The sequence below is a fragment of the Pteropus medius genome, unplaced genomic scaffold (assembly GCF_902729225.1).
Source record: "Pteropus medius unplaced genomic scaffold, Ma_sr-lr_union100, whole genome shotgun sequence".
Taxonomy (NCBI): Eukaryota; Metazoa; Chordata; class Mammalia; order Chiroptera; family Pteropodidae; genus Pteropus; species Pteropus medius.
The window spans coordinates 6,453,638-6,474,153 of NW_024354911.1; positions in this window are offsets into that span (position 1 = coordinate 6,453,638).

Genomic DNA, 20,516 nt, shown 5'->3' on the forward strand with positions numbered 1-20,516 from the left:
CTACCTGCCAGGCTGCCGTCTTGGGGATGAACCTCCAGGGCCACCCACATATGCTCTCCCAAATCATCACCGTTATCACTAAGATGCTACCATCCTCTCCCCAGTATTGCCTCCTTTAAACGCACGAGGGCTTCTCCATTAACAGCCTTGTAAAGGAGGGACTAGGCTGGATTCTGCACAAAAAGAAGCTGTTGGAATATGAGTTTCCGGTGCTTCGATGCCTGACCTTCCTGAGTTTGCTCGCTGCTTTTCACACCATTGCCTTCCTCCTTTTAACAGTCTCTGCAGCATTTATGCCAGCAGGCATTTTCAATCAGAAGAAATTAAGATGAGTTGGTTTGAAAATGTCACTGCCCCTTTGGACGCTATGAGGGTCAGGCATAATGTCACTAAAAGTGTAGAGAATCCTGGCTTTGGTTAAAGAAAGATGGCACCGATAGGTGAAGCGCAAGGAAGAGGACTTCTCTTAGAAGCACACAGAGCCCTGTCTCTCACTAATTGTATAACTTTGGTGGGTCACTTACATTTCTGTCCCTTCATCTGTGAAATGGGTCGAGAATATAGGGTCTCCCCTACAAGATGATGTATGGCAAAGCCACTGGCTTGGAGTAGATGCTTGAGCAGTAATAGTGAAGAGAACAAATACCTGTAATGATCATTTCCCATATTGGAACAGGGATTTTACAGTTTCCAAAGCAGTTTCAAATACTTCGAGGTTATAGGGCTGAGTGTCATAAACAGAGTATGAGCCCTTGTCCCACCAGCCATGGGGAATAAGTTCTGTGGCTCTTCAGGGACCAGGTAAACCCGCGTGTGTCTGCACAAAATGATTCTGATCATTACCGTTCTTTTAGTTCTTCAGATTCTATCAGGAATGGAGATCTAATTAAGCGCTGATTCGTCTTTAACAACTTTGAAAGGCCATTTCCACCATGAGAGCTCAAAGCGACTTGCCAGGAAACAGGGAGTAACTTATGGGGCCCCGAAAAAATATCCGAAAACATAATTCTGGTTTTTGTATTATTTAATCCTTGTGCCTCTGTTTCTCCAGCTCTGTGACATACACACGTCCCTACAAATGACAAATGATGAAGAAGTAACTGTTAGAAACACCCATACACGGTCAAGTTAGAGAAAGTGCCACATTTGTCCAGAACTATATTCTGAATGCCAGTGAAGCCTGATATGATCTTTTTCTGACCTCCAGATACCCCCGCACTCTGCCGGGCCATGAGTCTCCCAGCACCACAAGTAGTCCTTAGTTGCATCATCAGAGGTGCTGATTCAGGAGGTCAGGGTGGGCCAGGAATCAGCATTTTAACGAACCTTTTTGGTGATGCTAATGCTGGGGGTAGGAGGGCCGTCTTTGAGACCACTTCAGCCTTTGCCAACAAGGTATTGATTAATGTACACATGCACCAAGCCGGCCCCAGAAATCACTTTCCCCTTCCACACAATTGAATCCCTCAGGATTCACACCTTGGAGGAAGCAGAGTGTTGCCTTGACAACAGATGACTAATTTAGAAGTCCCTGTGAACAGGTGGGAGACAGGAAGAGACAAGAGAAGCAACATGGGCAGGTGCCAAGCTGAAACAATAGGCTCTTGGCAGCCCCAGGAGCACACGCTGAAGGGGAGGGGCCTTGGGGCTCCGAAAGAGAGAGATGCTGGCTAAGGAAGCCCACACGTCTGGAAGGAGGGAAGCCCTAACGAACTCTCAAGGGCAGGTCATTGAAAGTCTGTCCATGACACCAATTTGTGGAATTAAACTTTATTGAAAGAAGTTGTGGTCAGAAGGAAAATGTGGTTTTGAATAACTCATTTGAATAGGCAATGCAACAGAAGAAGCCAACAGCTGGCTAGATGTGGGACTCTCAGAAGGAAAACTTGGCAGGCAGATAAATCTGAAGAGAGTTCACACCTGCCAGGACCTGGCTTCTGGGTTCACGACCTCAGTTCTTAGCAAGTTCTTTTTGGGCCACTTGGGCCCAGTCCCAGGCCCTCTCTGGTTTCATCTTGCCCCTCCACCTCCAGGGCTTCTGTTCCAGCCAGCCTCCAGCCGTCGCTCAGCTCTCATGATGCCTTATCTTGTTTTATGAAAGTTATTCTATCTATCCAAATTCTGTCTGTCCTTCCCAGGCCCAGCTGAAATCTTGTCTCTGTGAGGCCTTCCCTGACAACACCAGCAGAATGTACTCTACTCACAAATCTCTTCTCCTTGTACCTCTGCCTCATATCACCAGCTGAGCTTTCTGCATCTCAAGTCAAGGACTAGAACCTTCAAGTAGCGTTTAAGGAACAGGAATCTCATGACGGGGTCTAAGTCATGGGCTCCATGTTGCTTCCTCAGTTGGGCTTTTAGCCAGCACAAAGGTGCCCACCTTGGCTGCACGTTAAAACCATCTAAGGAGCTTTAAACGATGCTGATGCCTGAGCTCATCCCTGATCAACTTAACCAAATCTCTGTGAGGCAACCAAGTTATTTCTAAAGCTCCCAGGTTTTTCTGATGCGTAGTGAAGGTCGAGAACCACTGCGATTGTCCATTCTTCATCTTTAGCCATGGAAGGGCAATTAGAAAATAATGCAACTTCCCCTGTATTCTCACACTATAAGAATTCAATGTATGGTTGCTACAATTGCTCTTTCAATCTCTGCTCCTTCAAGAATGGGGAAAATTTGCTTGAGACTCGATGAAAGCTTAAACCAGCCAAAGACCCAGGGACAATGGCCAAGGATGGCAAATGCCTATGAATCCACTCCTCAGTATGATGCCCTTGACAGGCATTGCTAATCAATTGTGACACATTTCCCCTCTGAACCAGAAGTGTCCCCACAGTGTTTCACCACTTGCTGCTCCTGGCAGTTCCCATCAACTGGAGCTTGTGTTCTAATTGGAACCTATTTGTTTTCCTTGGTTTAGAGAGGCAGCGCATAGGGGTAAGGAGAAGCAGGGATGGTAGATGCGATGCCCTGATCTTTTAAAGTTACATTGAGGAAGCCAACCATAGTCTTCCCCTTAAAGAGCTTTGAAGTCCTCAGGGTCTAACTCGAGATGAGAAAGGCGATTCTGAGTTTCTTCGAAGTGAATTAGGTTATTCATCTTTTTCTTAAAAATTGAATGTGGTCTCTCAGTGGCTCCCTTGGCTGGCCAAGGGCGAGGAAAGATGAATAGACTCGATCTTAGCCAAAGGGCCAAGAAGCCCCATGGGAAAGCTGATTAGACAAGGGCATCAGATAAGGATGGCTAAAATGTGCTCTTAGACAAAGTCAACAACATTGCCAATTTCTCAACCACCTGAGTATGTTCTGGGAATGAGGCAGCCAAATTCCTGCTTCTCTGAATAAGTCGGATTCCTTATGGTCTTTTTCCTCCAAGGGCCTTACTGCCAACTCACTAACCTTAGCTCTACTTTTTGATGCCTTTGCTTGTTCTTCTCACCCTGGCATTCGAGGCCTCACATTACCTGGCCCCAGCCTACCTTCCAGCATGGTCTTCCTCTATCCCAGGTCTAGCCACACCACTATTGACTCTCTCCTGAATGTGTCTGGTCCTCCATACTTTCATCTGCACCTGAAATGTCCTTGCTTCCATTTCAGTCTGCTAAGATCTTACTCAACATGAAGGCATACTCAGATCATACCTCCTGCATGAGGCTCCATCTCACTGATTTTCCTGCATCGCTCCACCTGTTATCTCATTTTGCTCAGTTTGCGCTTCTGTTTTAGCCAGGGGAGGGGTACAACTATTTCTTAGACATCTACAAAGCGCCAGGCACTATCCTAGATAGTAGTTTCAAGACTGACTTTATTTAAATATTATTAGCATTTCTACTTCTTAGATCTCACTATCTACATTTTATTTATGAAAAAATTGGTAACCTTCGCAGTTTAATGATTTGCCAGAGGCTGTAGAGCTCATAAGTGACAGAGCTGGGAGCAGACCCCACATCTCCTGTGCCTTACGCAAGCTCTGCTTTTTATTCTGTCCTCCTTTGTCTCCAAGGCAGAATTTCCCCTTGTCTGCCTTGTACACGGGATTTAGAGTCAGATAATATAGGTTCAAGGCCCACATCGCCTATTTCATTACAGATGCTGTAACCTCTCTATTTCTTCATCTGTCGAAAAGGATTAAAATAATACCCACTCTGACTTGCTCACAGAAGAGAGCTCCTCTCTCGATGGATCATGAGCCTCTCAGGCTGTGGCCTTGTCATAGTGACCTTTGTACCTCCATAGCACTTGGTTGGCACTGGGCCTAAAACAGTGATACTCGATAAATCCTTATAATTTGATTAAGTGAGATTAAATTGAGTGAGTCAATAGGTTAGGGGAAAAACTCAAACACCTCAATTTGGGGTCCAGAATTGATTGTAGCCTCCCACCCGGAGTGGGTTTAGGTCATGTTCAATTATAACTTGTTTGCTATTTGCTTTGTTTAGCAAATTCCTTTACAGAGAGGGAAGGAGCCTGGGAAGGCAGGGTAGGGGTGTGGGAAGATGCTGGAATCCGAGAAAGAGCTCAGATTGTTGGTGGAACATATTGCTGTCTGTGTGGAAAATGTTCACAGCAGTTACAACTTTGGATGAATATGCATTAGCGGCGGTGCTGCAATTTGCCGGCGTGTGCCACGCTACACTCGGAGACTTGGCAAGATGGGTAATTATCTCCACATTATGTGCCTTGTCTCTTTCTCTTCTTAATTAAGTAACTAATCTGGTGGAGGAGAGCTCTGTTTGTGTTTGTTTGGCAGGTGCAGCCTCCTAACAGTTGTCTGGAGAAGTTTCTTGGAAATTTATGAGACTTTCAAAAAACAAACTGCTCGGAGCTGAGCCGACCTGCTGGAGCCTGGGAGGATCAGAGTCGGGGCCCCTCCTGGAGCATGAGGCCGTGTGGCAGTCGTCGCTTCTCCTAGACTGTGGCGCTCCTGCTGGCAGGGCCTGTCAGGGGCTCTGACAGGCCAGGGGACTCCAAAGGGTGAATGCTCCCCATGGAAAGGAGGGAGGTCAGAGGCTGGAATTAGAATAGCAGTGTTCTCCCTTCTACCCCGTTTCCCTCTGGATTTTTGTATTTGAGGAGATTTTCCCCTTCAGCTCTTCCAAGCTATCTGTAAAGGAATTGATTAAACAAGCTAAATGCTGACCACTTATTGAAGACTGACCCATGGCTCGTGGACAAACCTGCTGGCATGAAAGTGTGTGGCTGGGTCGGATGAGACCCAGGGTGAACCTCCTGGGTCACTGGCAGATGATCCAAGCCAGAGACCCGATAGAGGTTGGGTCCCACAGTTCTGCAGCATGATCACTCAGCCCAGTGCACAGACCACCACTCCGATGGCTCCTCCAGGCTGTTCCCAAATCAGAACAGGCTGACCCAGGAGGGTGAAGGGTGGTACAGCTTTTTTGGAGATCCACGGGCTAGTTGCAAGAGAGGGGTGGAACAGGCCAGGACAGCTAATGGTAGGATGTCGCAGATCCAGGGATGGCAATTGAGGGAGCTACCGAAGAAGCACTAGTGGCCACACTGAATCATATGGGCCCACTTGTGTGGGTCATAGATAGCGTTGTCAATCGTGAGGAGAGTCCATTGAACAATCATATACATACAGATGCAGTGTAGGCTGCCCTGCTCAGATAGCTATGCTGGCCCAAGGGGACCTTGCTCTGACTCTTAAGTTCTATTTTCTTACTTGCGGTAACAAGCTTGCCTTCTGGGTATTTGTGCACCCTCCCACCACAGACAGCAGCTCATTGAAACAAGTCGTCAGACTTTCTTCATGAGTGGCCTGTTCCAGGGAACACTGTGGTACTGTGGAAGGCAGAATTCTAAGATGGCCCCCAAGATTATCAGATCCCAGGGTACACATATGTCCTCCTCTTGATCAACCCCTAATCTTGGTCCTGCTATGAAGGGATTTTGTAGATACAATGAAGATCTCTAATTAGTTCACCTTCAAATAGAGAGGTTATTGTGTGGGGCTAACTAATCACATGGGCCCTTTAAAAGCAGAGAGTTTTCTCAGGCTGGTTTCAGAGGGGAAAGTCAGAGATCTGGAGCATGGAAAGGCTTCAATACACATTTCTTGGCTTGAAGATGGTGGGGCCACATAACAAGAAATTTGAGTGGCCTTCAGAAGCTGAGAGCAGTCACCTAGTGACAGCCAGCCAGTAAACAGGGTCTCTAGTCCTATAACCACAAGGAACTGAATTCTGCCAACAAGAATGAGTTTGAAAGTATATTTTCTCTCAGGGCATCTACATGAGAACTCAGTCTGGCCAACACCTTGATTTCATTGTGTCATGCCATGAGCAAACAGAGAACCCAGCCACACTACACTAGACTTCTGACCTACAGAACCCTGAGCTAATAATGTGTGCTTTTGGAAACCACTATGTTTATGCTAATTTGTTATGCAACAATAGAAGACTTCATGTGTTAAGCCTCCCACTTGGCCTATCAGAAAAGTTTCTGACATTTCTTTTACAATCTAGGCACATCATGGACTTTGGGCCTCAATTTCCTCTTCTGTAAAAGTAGGAATGAGACTCCATGTTCTTTAAGGTCCTTTATAGCATCTTCATTCCAATTGTGGCTACAGATACTGACATTAAAAAAAAAAATGCGTGGGGATGACCACTTGGAAGCCATAGCTTCCTTTGCTTAAGATCTCTGGCTTCAAGATGAGAGCCATCCTCCCACGAGACTGTTTCTGTATTGACATGTTCTGCTCAAACACCTTTCATGGATCTCTAGTGCCTAAAGGAAAAAGGGAGACCCTCCTCTCTTTGCTATCCAGGGTCTACATAATTGAGGCCCAGCCTAACTGTTTTCCTCTGCACTCCTATGCTTCACCCACATACCAATACTACTAACAAGAAAGAATATATTCATTCTTTCACCTCTATTTTCTATGTTCTCCATTTCTGTTAATCAAAAAATTAAGCAAATAAATTTTCCATCTTCCTAGGTTTAGCTCTAGACCTACCTCCTCCAGGCAGCCTTCCTGGCATTTCTATGTGAGTAAGGCACTACTTTGGTGGTAATAAGAAACTCAACTCAAACTAGCTTGAGAAGAAAAAATGGAAACTAGTGATTCATGTAACTATGGAGTCTGAGATTAACTTTAGGCACAAATGGATTCATGGGAACAAATTGTGTATTTGGAACTTTGCCTTTTTCTATACATCTTTTTTCTTTGTTTCCCTCTGTGAGTTAGGACTCTTCTTCATATAGTGTAAAAAAATCATGGCCCTTGGCAGCCCCAAGCCTGATTTGTTATGGCTTGAATTTTAAAAGTAAGATACATCTATTCTCCATCCTGAATGAATCACTGTTCAAATAGATACACTTCTGACTGGTCAAGAGGAGTATCCGCCACAGCCTTGGTGAGAGGAGTGGGGCTGTGACTGATAACTTGCCCTGATCACGTGGACTGGGGAGGTGCAGTCCTCCAAGGAAAAGTAGGATGACTGTAAGAAGTAAAAAAGGAGGGAGGGGTGGTCGGACAAAAACAAGAAATGCCCATTCTATCTTCACTTTGTCCTGCCCTGGATTTGCATTAGCTTACCACCTTTCTGTTTGTTTGGCCATTATCACATACTACTCTGCACAAGAGAAGTGTGTGTGGCTGATTTGATTAATTGCTCACATAACGATTTATATATGCAGAGAAAATATAACATTGACTTTTTCCATACCTAACCAGATTTTCCTCCCAATCTTGGAGAGCAAGGGAGAAAATTAATAATTATCTAATATGATTGAATATAGTTGGCTATAATCATTTTAAACAGTTCCATCAGGAACATTTTTACTCATTTGAGTAACAATACTCAGCTGCTGCACTTGCTAAGACTAAGGGTCCAGGTATATATAGAGAGTGGATTATAAAATCTTTAGAAACCCATGTGGTAAGGGGATGAGTCCAAGTCCCTGAACAGAAGACCCCTTCCCACCATCTGAATGTTATTTGTCCTGGGACGATATTGGCTTGGCTAAGGCCCACTGGCACCTTTAGCTGACTCAGCCTCTCTCACAGGATGTGTTCCTGTAAGGGAGCTGGCCAGTTCTTTGTCCAGCCCACTGTCCCTGCAGTCCACTCCTAGCCTAGCTAGGGGCTCACCTAGCCCTGTTGAAGTGGGCCACATAGTAGGGGGTTTGCACTCATCACGTCTTCCCTTTCTATCTCTAAATCTTTGCTGATCCTTAATGGCAAACAGGGAACGTGATTTGTCCACTTATTAGGAGGACTCCATGAACTGAGGTGGTTGATATGCTAGTGGAGAAGCTAAAGGGATTTAGAATAAACTTTTCATTTTCCAAAGTTTAGCTCTAGACCTACCTCCTCCAGGCAGCCTTCCTTGTATTTCTATATGAGTAAGGCACTCCTTTGGTGGTAATAAGAAACTCAACTCAAACTAGCTTGAGAAGAAAAAATGAGACAATAGCTTTGCTTACAAAACTATTGCTCTGATGCTTAATCTTATTTTTGTGTCAGTAAGTGAAAATGTTCTCAATCTTTTTTTCTTCATCCCTTTTGAAACAAAGTCTAATCTTTTTCCAGGCACACAGTTCCCTGGGATGGACTGAGAAGGTCACCCTCTAAGAAGGCAATAGAGAAAGCACATTAAAAATGAAAAACATTAGCCACACTATGTGTGTGCCACTTCTTTTCCCTGCCAAACTGCCTGCTCCTCAAGGTAGGAGCCTCTAGGCACCCCATAGCACCCAGTACAATGCCTATCGCTGAGTTGTCACTAAGTGAGTGTTCCCTGGCTAGGTAGAGCTTTGTTTTGTGAGCAAAACTTGAATCACTTTACTTTGTAAAGTGCCTTGTGCCGTTAATCCCATTAATTCCTTCAGAGGGCAGCAGTTACTGTGTACTTGCTGTGTGCCAGGTACTGTGCTAGGCACTGTGGGAATACAAAGATGGATTGAAATTGGAAGGCATGCCATTTCCTGAAATACGCACAGTTCAAACAACCACCTCAAAGTGGTAGTGAGGTAGATGTTCATAATCCCCTGGGAGTTCCCACCTACCTCCCACACTGCCTCCAGGTCCTCCATGACTGCTTAAAATGTCCTCCAGTGCTTCATTTCCTTCACACACCTGTGTTGCTGTCGAGCATGCAAAGACCTCTGTTTCTTAGAAATGCTTAATGTGTCATTGCCTGACCCGATCCATAAATATTGGTGCCCGCAGTGCCAACTACCTGATGCTTGATAGGGAGGCCACCCTGGAAGTGTAGTTCAGTTGAGCACCTGATTTATTTCTTGGGTTACAGACGAGTGAGAATTCTTAATGGAAGTAGCTTTTCTAGTGACCCAGGAAATGCGGCAAGGGCCTAAGCTTTCCAAATCCTTTCATCTGAATTTTTTTTTTTTTTTTTGGTCATAACCACTCTGTACTTCATGGTCTCCATTCAGACAACTGAGCCTGGGGATTGATTCTGGCTTTGAGAAGCTCACACAAACTGAGTGTAAATTTCAGACCTATTGTTGCTAAAATAAGCAAATGAAACTGCAGTAATTTTAGGACAGCAAATGGATGATTGCAAAGTAGAGTATAAGGATGCTGTTTTTGAAAACAAAGGAAGGGCGAAAGTTTGCCGAAGGGTTTTGCCAGAGATGACTCAACTGTTGAACAATTTGGGAGGAAAAACGTTCTCCAGCATAGTAGGATGGAAGGAACACCAAATTTGGAGAATCATCTTTAAGTTCTAGGCCTGGATCTGACCCTGACTAGCTGTGTGATGTTGGGAAAGTCACTGTCCATCTCTGGGTTTTTTGTTTTTTTTTTTTCATGGTCAAAACGAGGCAATTGGACTTAACAATTTCCAAAGTCCTTTCCAATTCCAGAAGGACGTGGTTTTGTGGTCTAGCTGAGATTTCCTTCTCTTGGCACATTTGCAGATCTTCATGGTCTTCAAATTGACTCATTGTGTTGGTCACTCAAAGTACCATTATCAGCAATTTTATGCCTACACGAAGGAAGTAACTGTCGCTCAGGAATGAGTGGTGTGGTGAGGCAGGACTCTATCTGGCTCTGGGTCCAATGAGCCTCTTTTTAAAGGCAATTTCTAGAGATGTGATTGGGTTAAAGCAGTATGTTGGGGAGGGGGTGGCGGTATCTGATCAATCCAAAGGGGAGAGTGGAGAGGATTCTATAATTGAATCTTATTCTTTCCCTGTTATTCACTAGCTGTGCGATTTTAGATAACTTCTTCTGTACCTGGCATCCTCATCCAATGAGAATATTTTCTCTAGCATCACTTCCAGTTCTCACATGCTACCATGACATGATGGTACAAGGCAGTGCCTCCCTCATTAAAGCAAAACATAAAACCTTGAACTCTCCAGGGCTTGAGAGGAGCAAAGATTTCTGCAGGAAATTCAAACATCTCTCTGGGCAGCAGAAATCACACTACTCCCTGCAGAGAGGCAAAACTAAGTGAGAACAGCCGAGAAATCATTAGTGCAGCCACTCCCCAGGGGAGTCTTCCCCGAGGTCTTTGGGTTTGGCTTTAATGTTCCAGAAATCCACTGGTCAGTCACAGTGTACAGTACTTGACCAGACTGGTCTGGAGAAAGTCAGAATGACGACTTCTTTGTGAACTGCTATTTATTGGGCATTCACCAAATGCCACCCTCTGTTTTTCATTCTTTGGTCTGCCAAAATCCAAATCCAGTTTCTGTGGGTAAGTCTTGGTGGGAGGCCTTCATCCTGGGAAAGCAAATAGGACAAGATTCTTCCTCCCTAGTCATCTCAGTATTTAAGGTGTGGGACACATAGCCCAGATCCCATCAGTCCAATGCTCCTGTCTAGACGCTGAATCATGAGCAAATAATCAGACAAAGGGGCCATCTGAATGGACTTATGAAAGTTTAGCGGCAGTGGACTTGGGACAAATACTAGCCAGTCTGTTCTTACTAAAACCTGGTTGTGCTGTCTGCTGCTTGGCTGTCTGCTGCTATCTTAGTTTTTCCACTTTCCAAGCCTTATTTTCCAGTTCCCTATTGATTTTAAGAGTCCTTTCTGCTTGTGGTAAGCAGAGCTGGTGACGGTTGCTTCCAGCCCAGATTCTGGGCTGACACTCTGCGCTTACCTTATAATGACCCTCTGGGGAACTATATCATTACCTTCTGGTGTCATTGAAAATTTTGGTCCCTGTCTTGCTCCAGTCACCATGATGACTGGTTCTGAGAAGGCTTTACCGTTTTGCCCTGGGATTTCTGTGATGAGATGGCTGGGGAAGCTAACGTGCAGGAAGGCAGCCAAGGATCCACCCTTAAGTGAGAAAAAAACGCCGGTGGAGGAATGGTCTCTCTATGCCTCTCCCAGGTGGACAGTTCTAAGATATAGTTCATAAGGCTGCTCAGAAAGTCACCCCAGCCATGGCCTACTGAATAATAGAGGATTATATAGGATTCCCAACTTGAATGTTCCACTGGCTGGTCCTTTCACCCCTGCTCCTTGGAATCCTTCCAAAATAAACAACCTGCACGCAAGCCTGTTTCTTGGGCTCTGCTCTCGGGAGGACTGAGGCTCAGACAGGAACTGAGATGTGGAGATATTAAGAAGCTTGTTCTCAGATCACACAAAGCACAGAACCAAGGCTTGAACCTGGGTGCCTCTGATTCCAAAGTCTTTGATCTTTTTCTTTCCATAGTGTTTGATATTCATAATGAATGGGGAAGTGTGTAGGGTCAATCCCTTTGAGTCAGTGCTGAGTGGTGCGGTGAGCAGGTGGACTCTGGGTGGCTCTGGGGAAGGTGGTGGCTCTTGGGTCTTTACCCAGGCGTTAGCAACAGAACACATAAAATCTCTCTTCTGATTATTTCTGTTTTTGTCTAAGCAAATGTATCTTTTTTTTTCTTCCCACTTGGCTTCCCCCACCCCTAATTTGGGAACATATTAAAGCCTGAGTCAGGAGACCTAGATTTCAGTCTCATGTCCACCACCAACTTGCTGATTGACCATAGAGCAAGGCATCTGGCCAACTGAGTGGTTCCCAAGTGCTCACCTGGGTTGGCCATGCCAGTCACCTATGAGGGTGAGGTAGGGGAGGGGAACTTACTAAAACACAGATTTCCAAGTTCTAGCTCCTGAGATTCTGATCCAGCATGCCAAGTATGAGCCAGACATTTGTGTTTTTTACAATGTCTCAACTTTTAATAAGATTCTCTCTTTCCTTTTCCATCTCCATCTCTCTCTCTCTCAGCCCTTGATTTGGGAATGATTAAGGAATTCCAAAAGGCAGTTCCACTCCCAAATATCTCCCCTATCAATCTGTTACAGCCCTGCAGTTTTCACCTTTCAGAGCGGTGTTGTCTCCAGTAGACCTCTGGTAAAATACCAATGACTCACACCCAAGGGTGACATGTTATCACTTTAGCACCCATAACATTTCAGATTGATTGCTTTACCATATCAGGTAGCAAATCACGTGCAGAGACTGCAGTCTGAGGATGTTAGCACTAAGGAGCCCAGTAGGTAGGGTGTTTACCGAGCAGCAAGGGGGCAGCTGGAGGGCACTGAAGACCAAAGTCTGGGTGTTGAAAGGGAGATGCCAGCATGAAGAGGGGTGAAGGGGGTGATGACAAGGTTCATTTACCTCACAGTCCAAAGATGGGCAGGGATCCAGGAAAGTAACAATGAAGAAGCAGAGGAGGCAGAGGCCATAGTGGATGTCTCTGGGTTCAAACCCAGTTGTCACCACTTCATGACTCTAGGCAAATTACTGTGCTTTCGTTTCTTTGAGGACTCTCTTCTCTGTCTCCCTGACTTTCTGTCTCTCTCTGTCTGTCTCTCTAAAATACCTGCCATGCACTGGAGTGGGTTCTCCATAGGCATGGCTGTTCTACATGGTCTCGTTCCCATAACTGATTGGACCAACGGTCGCTAACCAAACAGAGCCATCCAGGTCTCTCACCTTGTATTTGGAATTTGGCCTAAGTGACAAAGTCTCTCTGTGGCTGTAAGTAATGTGTCCGTGGGTACAGTTGGACAAGTAGCTGTGATTTGTGCAAGAAATGGAAGTGGAGAGAGAACTGGTCCACAGAGAGAGCATGAAGCAGAGACTCAGAGAGAAGCAGAAGAATGGGTGTGGGGATGTGAATCCTGAGGGCTGTCAGACCAGCTCCAGTACTTTCTCGAAGCAGCATCCTGCCTGTGGGTTCTGGGATGCACTCTGTATCTTCATGAAAAATAAACAAGCAGAAAATTCACTTTTTTTGCTTAGACTAGTCTGATTTCTGTTGCTTGCAGTCCAAAAGTCTCAACCACTGAATGCACTGTCAGGGACGATAGCAGCAGGCAGGCCACAGTGAGCGAGATGGACACCTAATGTGTCAGGCTGCTCCGTCAGGGACATGCCCCGTGGCTTCCGCCGAAACTCTGTAGCTGACTCTCTGTAGCTGACTCTATTTCAAAGCATTTCTCACAGAGCTTTATCTTGGGGAATGGTAATGGCCTTTCTCTATTCCTCCATTTGCTAAGATGCCTAGCACATTTTGCAGTCCCTAAATATGCAAATCAGTATTTCTTCAACTCTACCTGAGATAAATGTTAAAATGAAGATCCTGTTGCAGCAGGCTGGGGCTCTCACATGACAAGGATGCTACTGGTCCAAGGGACACTTGGACTAGCAAGGACTTAGTTAGACTCCCCATGTTAGGAATTACAAATGAGTGGTCAATTAGGACCCCAAAATCAGCCAACAGGGTTGAAATCACGTAACTAGCCTAAGCGGGGGCAAAAAAAAAAATCGCTAGTATTAATTAATGGAAAAACAATCTGAATAGAGAGTATTCTTGCTAAAAAAAAAATATATATATATATTTATATATATATATATATATTATATTATATTATATTATATATTATATTAATATAATATATTATTATATAATATATTATATAATATATTATATTATATATATATTATATTATATTATATTATATTAATATATATACAACCTCAATATTATGTTAATATATATACATATAATATATTATGTTATATTATATTATAAATATATATATATATTATATTATATATATATATATATATAAATATATATATATATATACATATATATATATTTATATATAAATATATATATATATATATATATATAAAATTTTATTTCTTCCAGTAGTACACAGGGAATAGTTGGCCTCTCAAGGAAAGAAGGAACAGATAAGCACACATTGTAATTAGCATATCAATGACCAATAATTAAAAAGAGTTTCTAAAGAGCTGGAGAATATTCGAATAGTTTTTTCTCTCCCTTGCAAATTCTCAAGTAGTTTAGACATCTCCGTCTTCTTTTGGCTTACTTACATTTATTATTTGGGCAGAGCCCATATTACAAAATAGCCAGAGCGACATTAAACTTCCCTGTGTGGCTAGCAGTGTTCACAGATTCCTCAGTAAAGCAGCCCCATTGGCGGTGCCAATCTTCTTACCGAAGACATTGCTTTTGTTTTATTTTTCTCTTTCAAGAAACTGACATCTTAGCGCCTCATATCCATCTTAGTTTAAACAAATGTTTTGATTACATCCAAGTGAGAGCCCAACAAAAGCTGTTGGGACTGAACCGACGCATTCGCTATTAGTTTTAGACAATTTGTTCTAATATTGTCTGGAATCATTCATTTATACACCCATACAGATTTGATTACTTTACTTGTTTCATTAATCTTTATTTGTTTAATCATCTGTTTAATCTGTTTAATCATTGGTTTAAGTGGAAAGATTACATGAAGATGTTTAGCGTTGGCTCATACAGGCATTCTGACATGGAGCCTGGCGCTCCTTTTCGACTATTTATTACATTCTTTTATGGGGCTTCATGAGCCACTTTAAAGCCTATAGGATGCTTCAGGGAATTCAATAATTTAGTAGTTCTTCACCACTGAACATGATATATTTTTAAAATGTTATTTAAATAAAGAATATTTGTGGAATCATTTGACTCCCATTCTGGGCTCACAGTTCTTCTCTCAACCACATGCAATATTTAAATTGGCACCAAGATCATTCTTTAAGAAATCTGGGAAGGTCTGGGTGACTGGGAGTGTTCTCAAGGATGAGAGAGCAGTTTCTTCTTTTTAGGCTTCTTTGCTCTGAGAGTCCAAGTTGGTTCTTGTTTGGAAGTGTGAGGCCGTGCCTGAGAGGTGACTGTAACTGTCAGAAATGTTGTCCTCCCTCCATCTCTCTCCACGTTGGAGGCATCTCATCATACCTCAGCCTCTAATCAGATGAGGGAGTGCTAACTTAATCCAAGAGACCCCCTTAGGAGTCACCCTGAACATAAATAGTTTCTTTTGCATACATTCCGTTTAATAAAATTGATGCCACTCTTTATGGTGAAAGATTTTTATGTTATGTTCCGATTTGGCTGGAGGATGAGAAGTGAGGGTGATGGATAAACATCATGCATCATGGTTGGTGTTACTCCAACAAGAGACAGTGGACACTTTGGGAAGGGGGTAAACTCTTGGGGAATTGACGCCACTGCAGGCATCTTTGTAGGCATAGCCCATCTCCCTCGGGAATAGAGACCTTTGTTCTCAATGAAGAGGTTCCTGCCTCCCCACTCAATCCCCACACCACGGCTCCACTGCCTCACCTCCAGACCCTTGCCTTTAGCAGACTTCCACCTCCTTCCTCCCGAAATCCTCTCCACATCCAAGACTCAGATTAAGTTTCATCTCCTCTTTTTTACCCGAAGGCCACACATATAGCAGGTGGGGACAGAACCCATAATGCTCCAAACTTTTGGTCCCTAATGATAAGAAGCTGATAGGAGAATAAAAATGATACTGCCCTGTGCTGCTGTCACCATCCCAATTAGGTACCATCATTTCATGCTTTCTAAGTACATTGATTTTCATGCCTTGCAGACCTCTCTAGGGTGCAGCTGGGTAGTTAACCTGCCTATTTGTACCTTTGGAGGGAATGAACCTTGTGAGATCCCCAACTCCTTGCTCAAGACCCTCTCAGACATGATTCTTGGGAGAGCGTGGCACTCAACTTATCTGAATGCGTCTGAGCTGACGCCTCCTCTCTCATGGGGCACGTGGCCTTGGGCAAGTTCTTTAACGTTTTTAGCCCTAATTCTGATTACACCAATGCAGATAATAATGGTCCTAATTCCACAGGTTGTCGTGAGTGCGAAATGACAAGCAAGTGTCAGTGCCTGCCCGGCCTGCCGAGAGCCTGGAGAGAGTGGGCACCGGGGCCTGCTGTCGTGTGGGCACCGATGGCTCACACAGGGAGCTCTTCTGTGGGCATGAGTGCAAAGGCCTTCTGGAGGGAGAGTGGGCTGCTGGTGGGAACAGATTCCAGGAGCGGAAGAAGTACTTGTCTCCTGTGTGTCCTTCTGTTTGTCCCAACGCCATCTGTAGGGTTCAGGTTGTGCTGTTTATTTCCTGCAGCTGAGTCAGTGCTAACCCCCATGCAAGTGCTTTGTGTTCCTTCTCTGAGGATGACCGCCAGGCTAAGGATTGTGTACTTTCATGAGCAATGATTAGTCATGAAGTGGTTCGGGACAGAAGAATGGGATGAACTGATTTTGTTTTAGAAATTTTTCATTATAAAAACAAATCATGTTCATTACAAGAGGTACAAGAGTTCCCGTTTCCACACATGCCAGAAAACACTATATTATCAGTCTTGTTAATATTTGTAAATCTAATGGGTGAGAAATGATGTCTCGCTGTTATTTTATGTGTTTTTAATTATAAGTAAGCTTGAGCGTCTTTCACATATTTATTTGTACTTCATTGGCTTGTTTTCATTTGCTTATTCACATCCATTCCAAATGATCTCTTGGGCTAATGTTTTCTAAATTATAGATTTCTAAGAGATCTTTTTATTGTAAGGAAAATAGTTCTTACTATCCATCATATGTATTATAATTATATTTCAAACTTTATTGATTTTATAAAATTATACCTGTATTGAGGTACACTTTTCATACAATAAAGTTCACATTCTACTTTAATACAGGTTCTATTGACTTGACAAATGTATGTACCATGTAACCTTTGTTACCACAACCAAGATATAAAACATTTCTATCACCCCAAAGTTCTCTTGTACCCCTTTACTGTTGATGTACCCCCACTCCTCACCCCTGGCAACCACTGATGTAGTTTTCATCACAATATTGAGTTTAGTCTGTTCTAAAGCTTCTTTTGTAAAGAAAAATAAAGTCTATATTCTTTTGTATATAACTTCTTTGCTTGGCATAACGTCTGTGAGATTCATCCATGTTGTTGCATTTATCAGTTTATTCCTTTGCATTGCTGGGTTGTGTCCAATTACATGGAAATATCACAATTTGTTTAACTGCTCACCTGTCAGTGGGCAGTTGGGTTGTTTCTCATTTGGGGCTATTACGAATAAAGTTGCTTGAACATGCTCGTACAAAGTGTATATGTGGACAAATGTTTTCGGTTCTCTTGGGTAAATACCTAGTGGTAAAATGCTGGATCATAGATATATGTTTAGCTTTATAAGAAACTGCCAGTGTTTTTCAAAATGGTTGTACCATTTTACATTCCCCCCAATGGCGTATGAGATTTCTACTTGGTCCATATCCTTGCCGACACTTAGTATTGTCAGTCTTTTCACTTCAGACATTCTAGGGAAATAGAGTGCTATCTCATTGTGGTTTTGATTTACATTTGCCTAAACTAATAAGGATGAGTATTTTTCATGTGTTTATTGATCTGTCATATATCTTCTTTGGTAAAGGACCGCTTCAAAAGTTTTGCTCATTTGAAATTTGGTTACCTTTTATTATTGAGCCATAGTGCTCTTTTTTATATACCCTTTATCACATATTCATATTGTGACTCTTTCCCCCATTCTGTGTTGCCCCTTTTCATTTTTTAATGATGGCTTTTGAAGAGCAGATGCTTCAAATTTTGATAAAGTTCATTTAATCAATTTTTTTCTTATGATTTGTGCTTTGGTGTCATATCTAATAAATCTTTGCTCACTCTTATCTGAGAAAACTTCATAAGTTCGCAAAGGCTTTTTCCTATATTTTCTTCTAGAACTTTTTATAGTTTTCACTCTTTAGGTCTATGATCCATTGTGTGTTAACTTTTGGTTTTCGTGTGTCTCTTATTTGTCTTTGTACATGAATGAAAATTTTGCTGGGTATAAAATTGGGAGATTATTCCTTCATCCCCAAACTCTGTAAATATCTTTACAGTGTTTACTGGCATAAAATATTTCTGTGAAAACTCTTGAGTTATCCTGATTTTGCTTTTTAAAGATGATTTATATTTTTAGCCAGAGTAATCTTAAGATTTTTGTATCATTCTTAAAGGCTCAGTAACTTCATCAAGATACATCATGGGATAATTTGTTCTGCATTTTTTCCCTTTAAGGTATAGACTTATAATTTTTAATTTCAGGAAAATTTTCTTCTAATATTTTGTAAGGTGTCTTTCTGATTTGTATTTTTTAATGTCATTATTTTTTAAATTAATTAATAAAGCTTTGGAAAAGATTTTGTGATTCTCTTAACTATTCTGCCATATTTTTTAGGAGGCTAAGAAAATAATTTAGTAAAATAATAAATTCTTCCCTGGAAGAACGGAGCTCCCAAAAGAATGTAAGTTGGAAATAAAAGTAGATCTATGTACTACACTCACATAAGCATACACACATGCCTGAAATATATACACTAAGGTGCTAAGTGGTTATCTCACTTATATGTGTCTCGCCTACATGTTTTTTGGGGGGGAGTATGTTTCCATATTTCCATTTTGCCTATAATGAGCATATATTGCTTTTGTAATAAATTTCAGGACTCCAGGGCAGAGTTCTGGAAGTGGAACGGATGAACCTCATTCAATAGCTCATTTACCAAACATTTCCTAAGCATCAACTTCCCTTCAACCAGGAAATTAACACTTTACCTCCCATTAAGACTAAAATAGTTACTCCAAAGTGACAATTAAGGGATGGAGCCTTGGCTGCTGGTGTAAACAACCTCTCAAACAGGAGAAGTTTCCCTTATATATCTGTCCTAGAGACCTAGGTCCTGGGCATTCTCCCCATGGATTAGGCAGACTAGTTGCCAGCGGGTGTGTTTTGACTGACCAACAAAGTGGCTACTTTTAATTTTTTAAAATTTCTGAGGCTTTAATTGGGGCATGTGCTCCTCAGTTTGCCACAGTTTTCTCAGCTTCTCTGTAGGGTACCTGGGCCTCCTTTATTCATTTATGTTGCCTGTCTGGTCCCTACAGGCATTTGCGTTTGTGACCTCTGGCCCAGGAGATGACAGATGGGTATCCAACAGGTACTACAACAAGCTCCTACTTACTTTATTTTTCATCATCTGTATTTGTATACTTATACCCTAAGGCAGAAAAGGGAGATGAAGCTGAGTATACACTGTGTATATCACCAGTTCAAGTTCAAAGGAAGTGGCAAATTTGGCCCTGAGCTTCCCAGTGGCTAATCCAAAGAAGGCAACCCAATCAATTTTACAATTCGGATTGTCAATAAATCTAAAATTAACTATTCGCTGAAGAGAAACGAAGTTTTACTTCAAAATCAAGCTCAATAGATGAAAACTGCCTTTGCGTGCTTCCTCTGGGTATGGGAGCTCAGAATCCTAAAATGATCCCAGAAGAAGCTATACAAATACATTCAATGCAAAATGCATGCACAGCAAGCTTGACGTCTACATGAGCTAACTGAGAAGAGAAAGGATTTTGAAGGTAGCATATAAGAACTTTGTACATCTTTCTTCCCACATTATCGATAGCATTGCTACTTTCTAAGTAAAAACTGAAATAGTTCATCTGTGCATGCAAATTAGCCTGGACTCTGTGTCCAAGGTCTAAATAATGGGGTCATGAATATATTTTTAAAGTACTTCATTCTCTTTTACTTTTTTCTTCCTAGTTTAGTGGCACCGTATAAACGTGGGGCTGAGAAGCATAATAATGGTTAGTAACTGGGAACTAAGGATAGAATCAGGGAGGCTGTTCTAGTGTTTCTTAATCCTAACTGCTCATTGGAAATACCTGGAGATCTCTTAACAAACACCAGTATCTGGGTCTCACCCATGACCCAGTTGAATTTGAATATCTGTAGTCTAGGGAATTAATTTTTGTTCCAAAGGTCTTCTGGTGCTTCTAAAGTGCAGCCAGGTCTTTGAGCTCTGATCCCTTTGGCCAATAGTTCTCAAACTTGAGTGCATGAGACTCACCCATCAAGCTCGTTAAATGCTGATTCCTGGGCCTCACCCCCTCCCTGCGATTTTAATTTAGTAAGCCTCTGGGGTGAGGCTGGTGTTAACAAAAACTAACCAAGTCTTCTCACCTAGTATCACAAAATATATAATATGTCTTAAAATATGGAAACGAATGAAGAATAGAGCGATTCACAAAAACGGCATCAGAAACTAGAGGGAAAAAGAATTAGAGGAGAAATCTGAGAGGACAATCACTATAACTGAACACAAAATTTGACTTTGTTTCT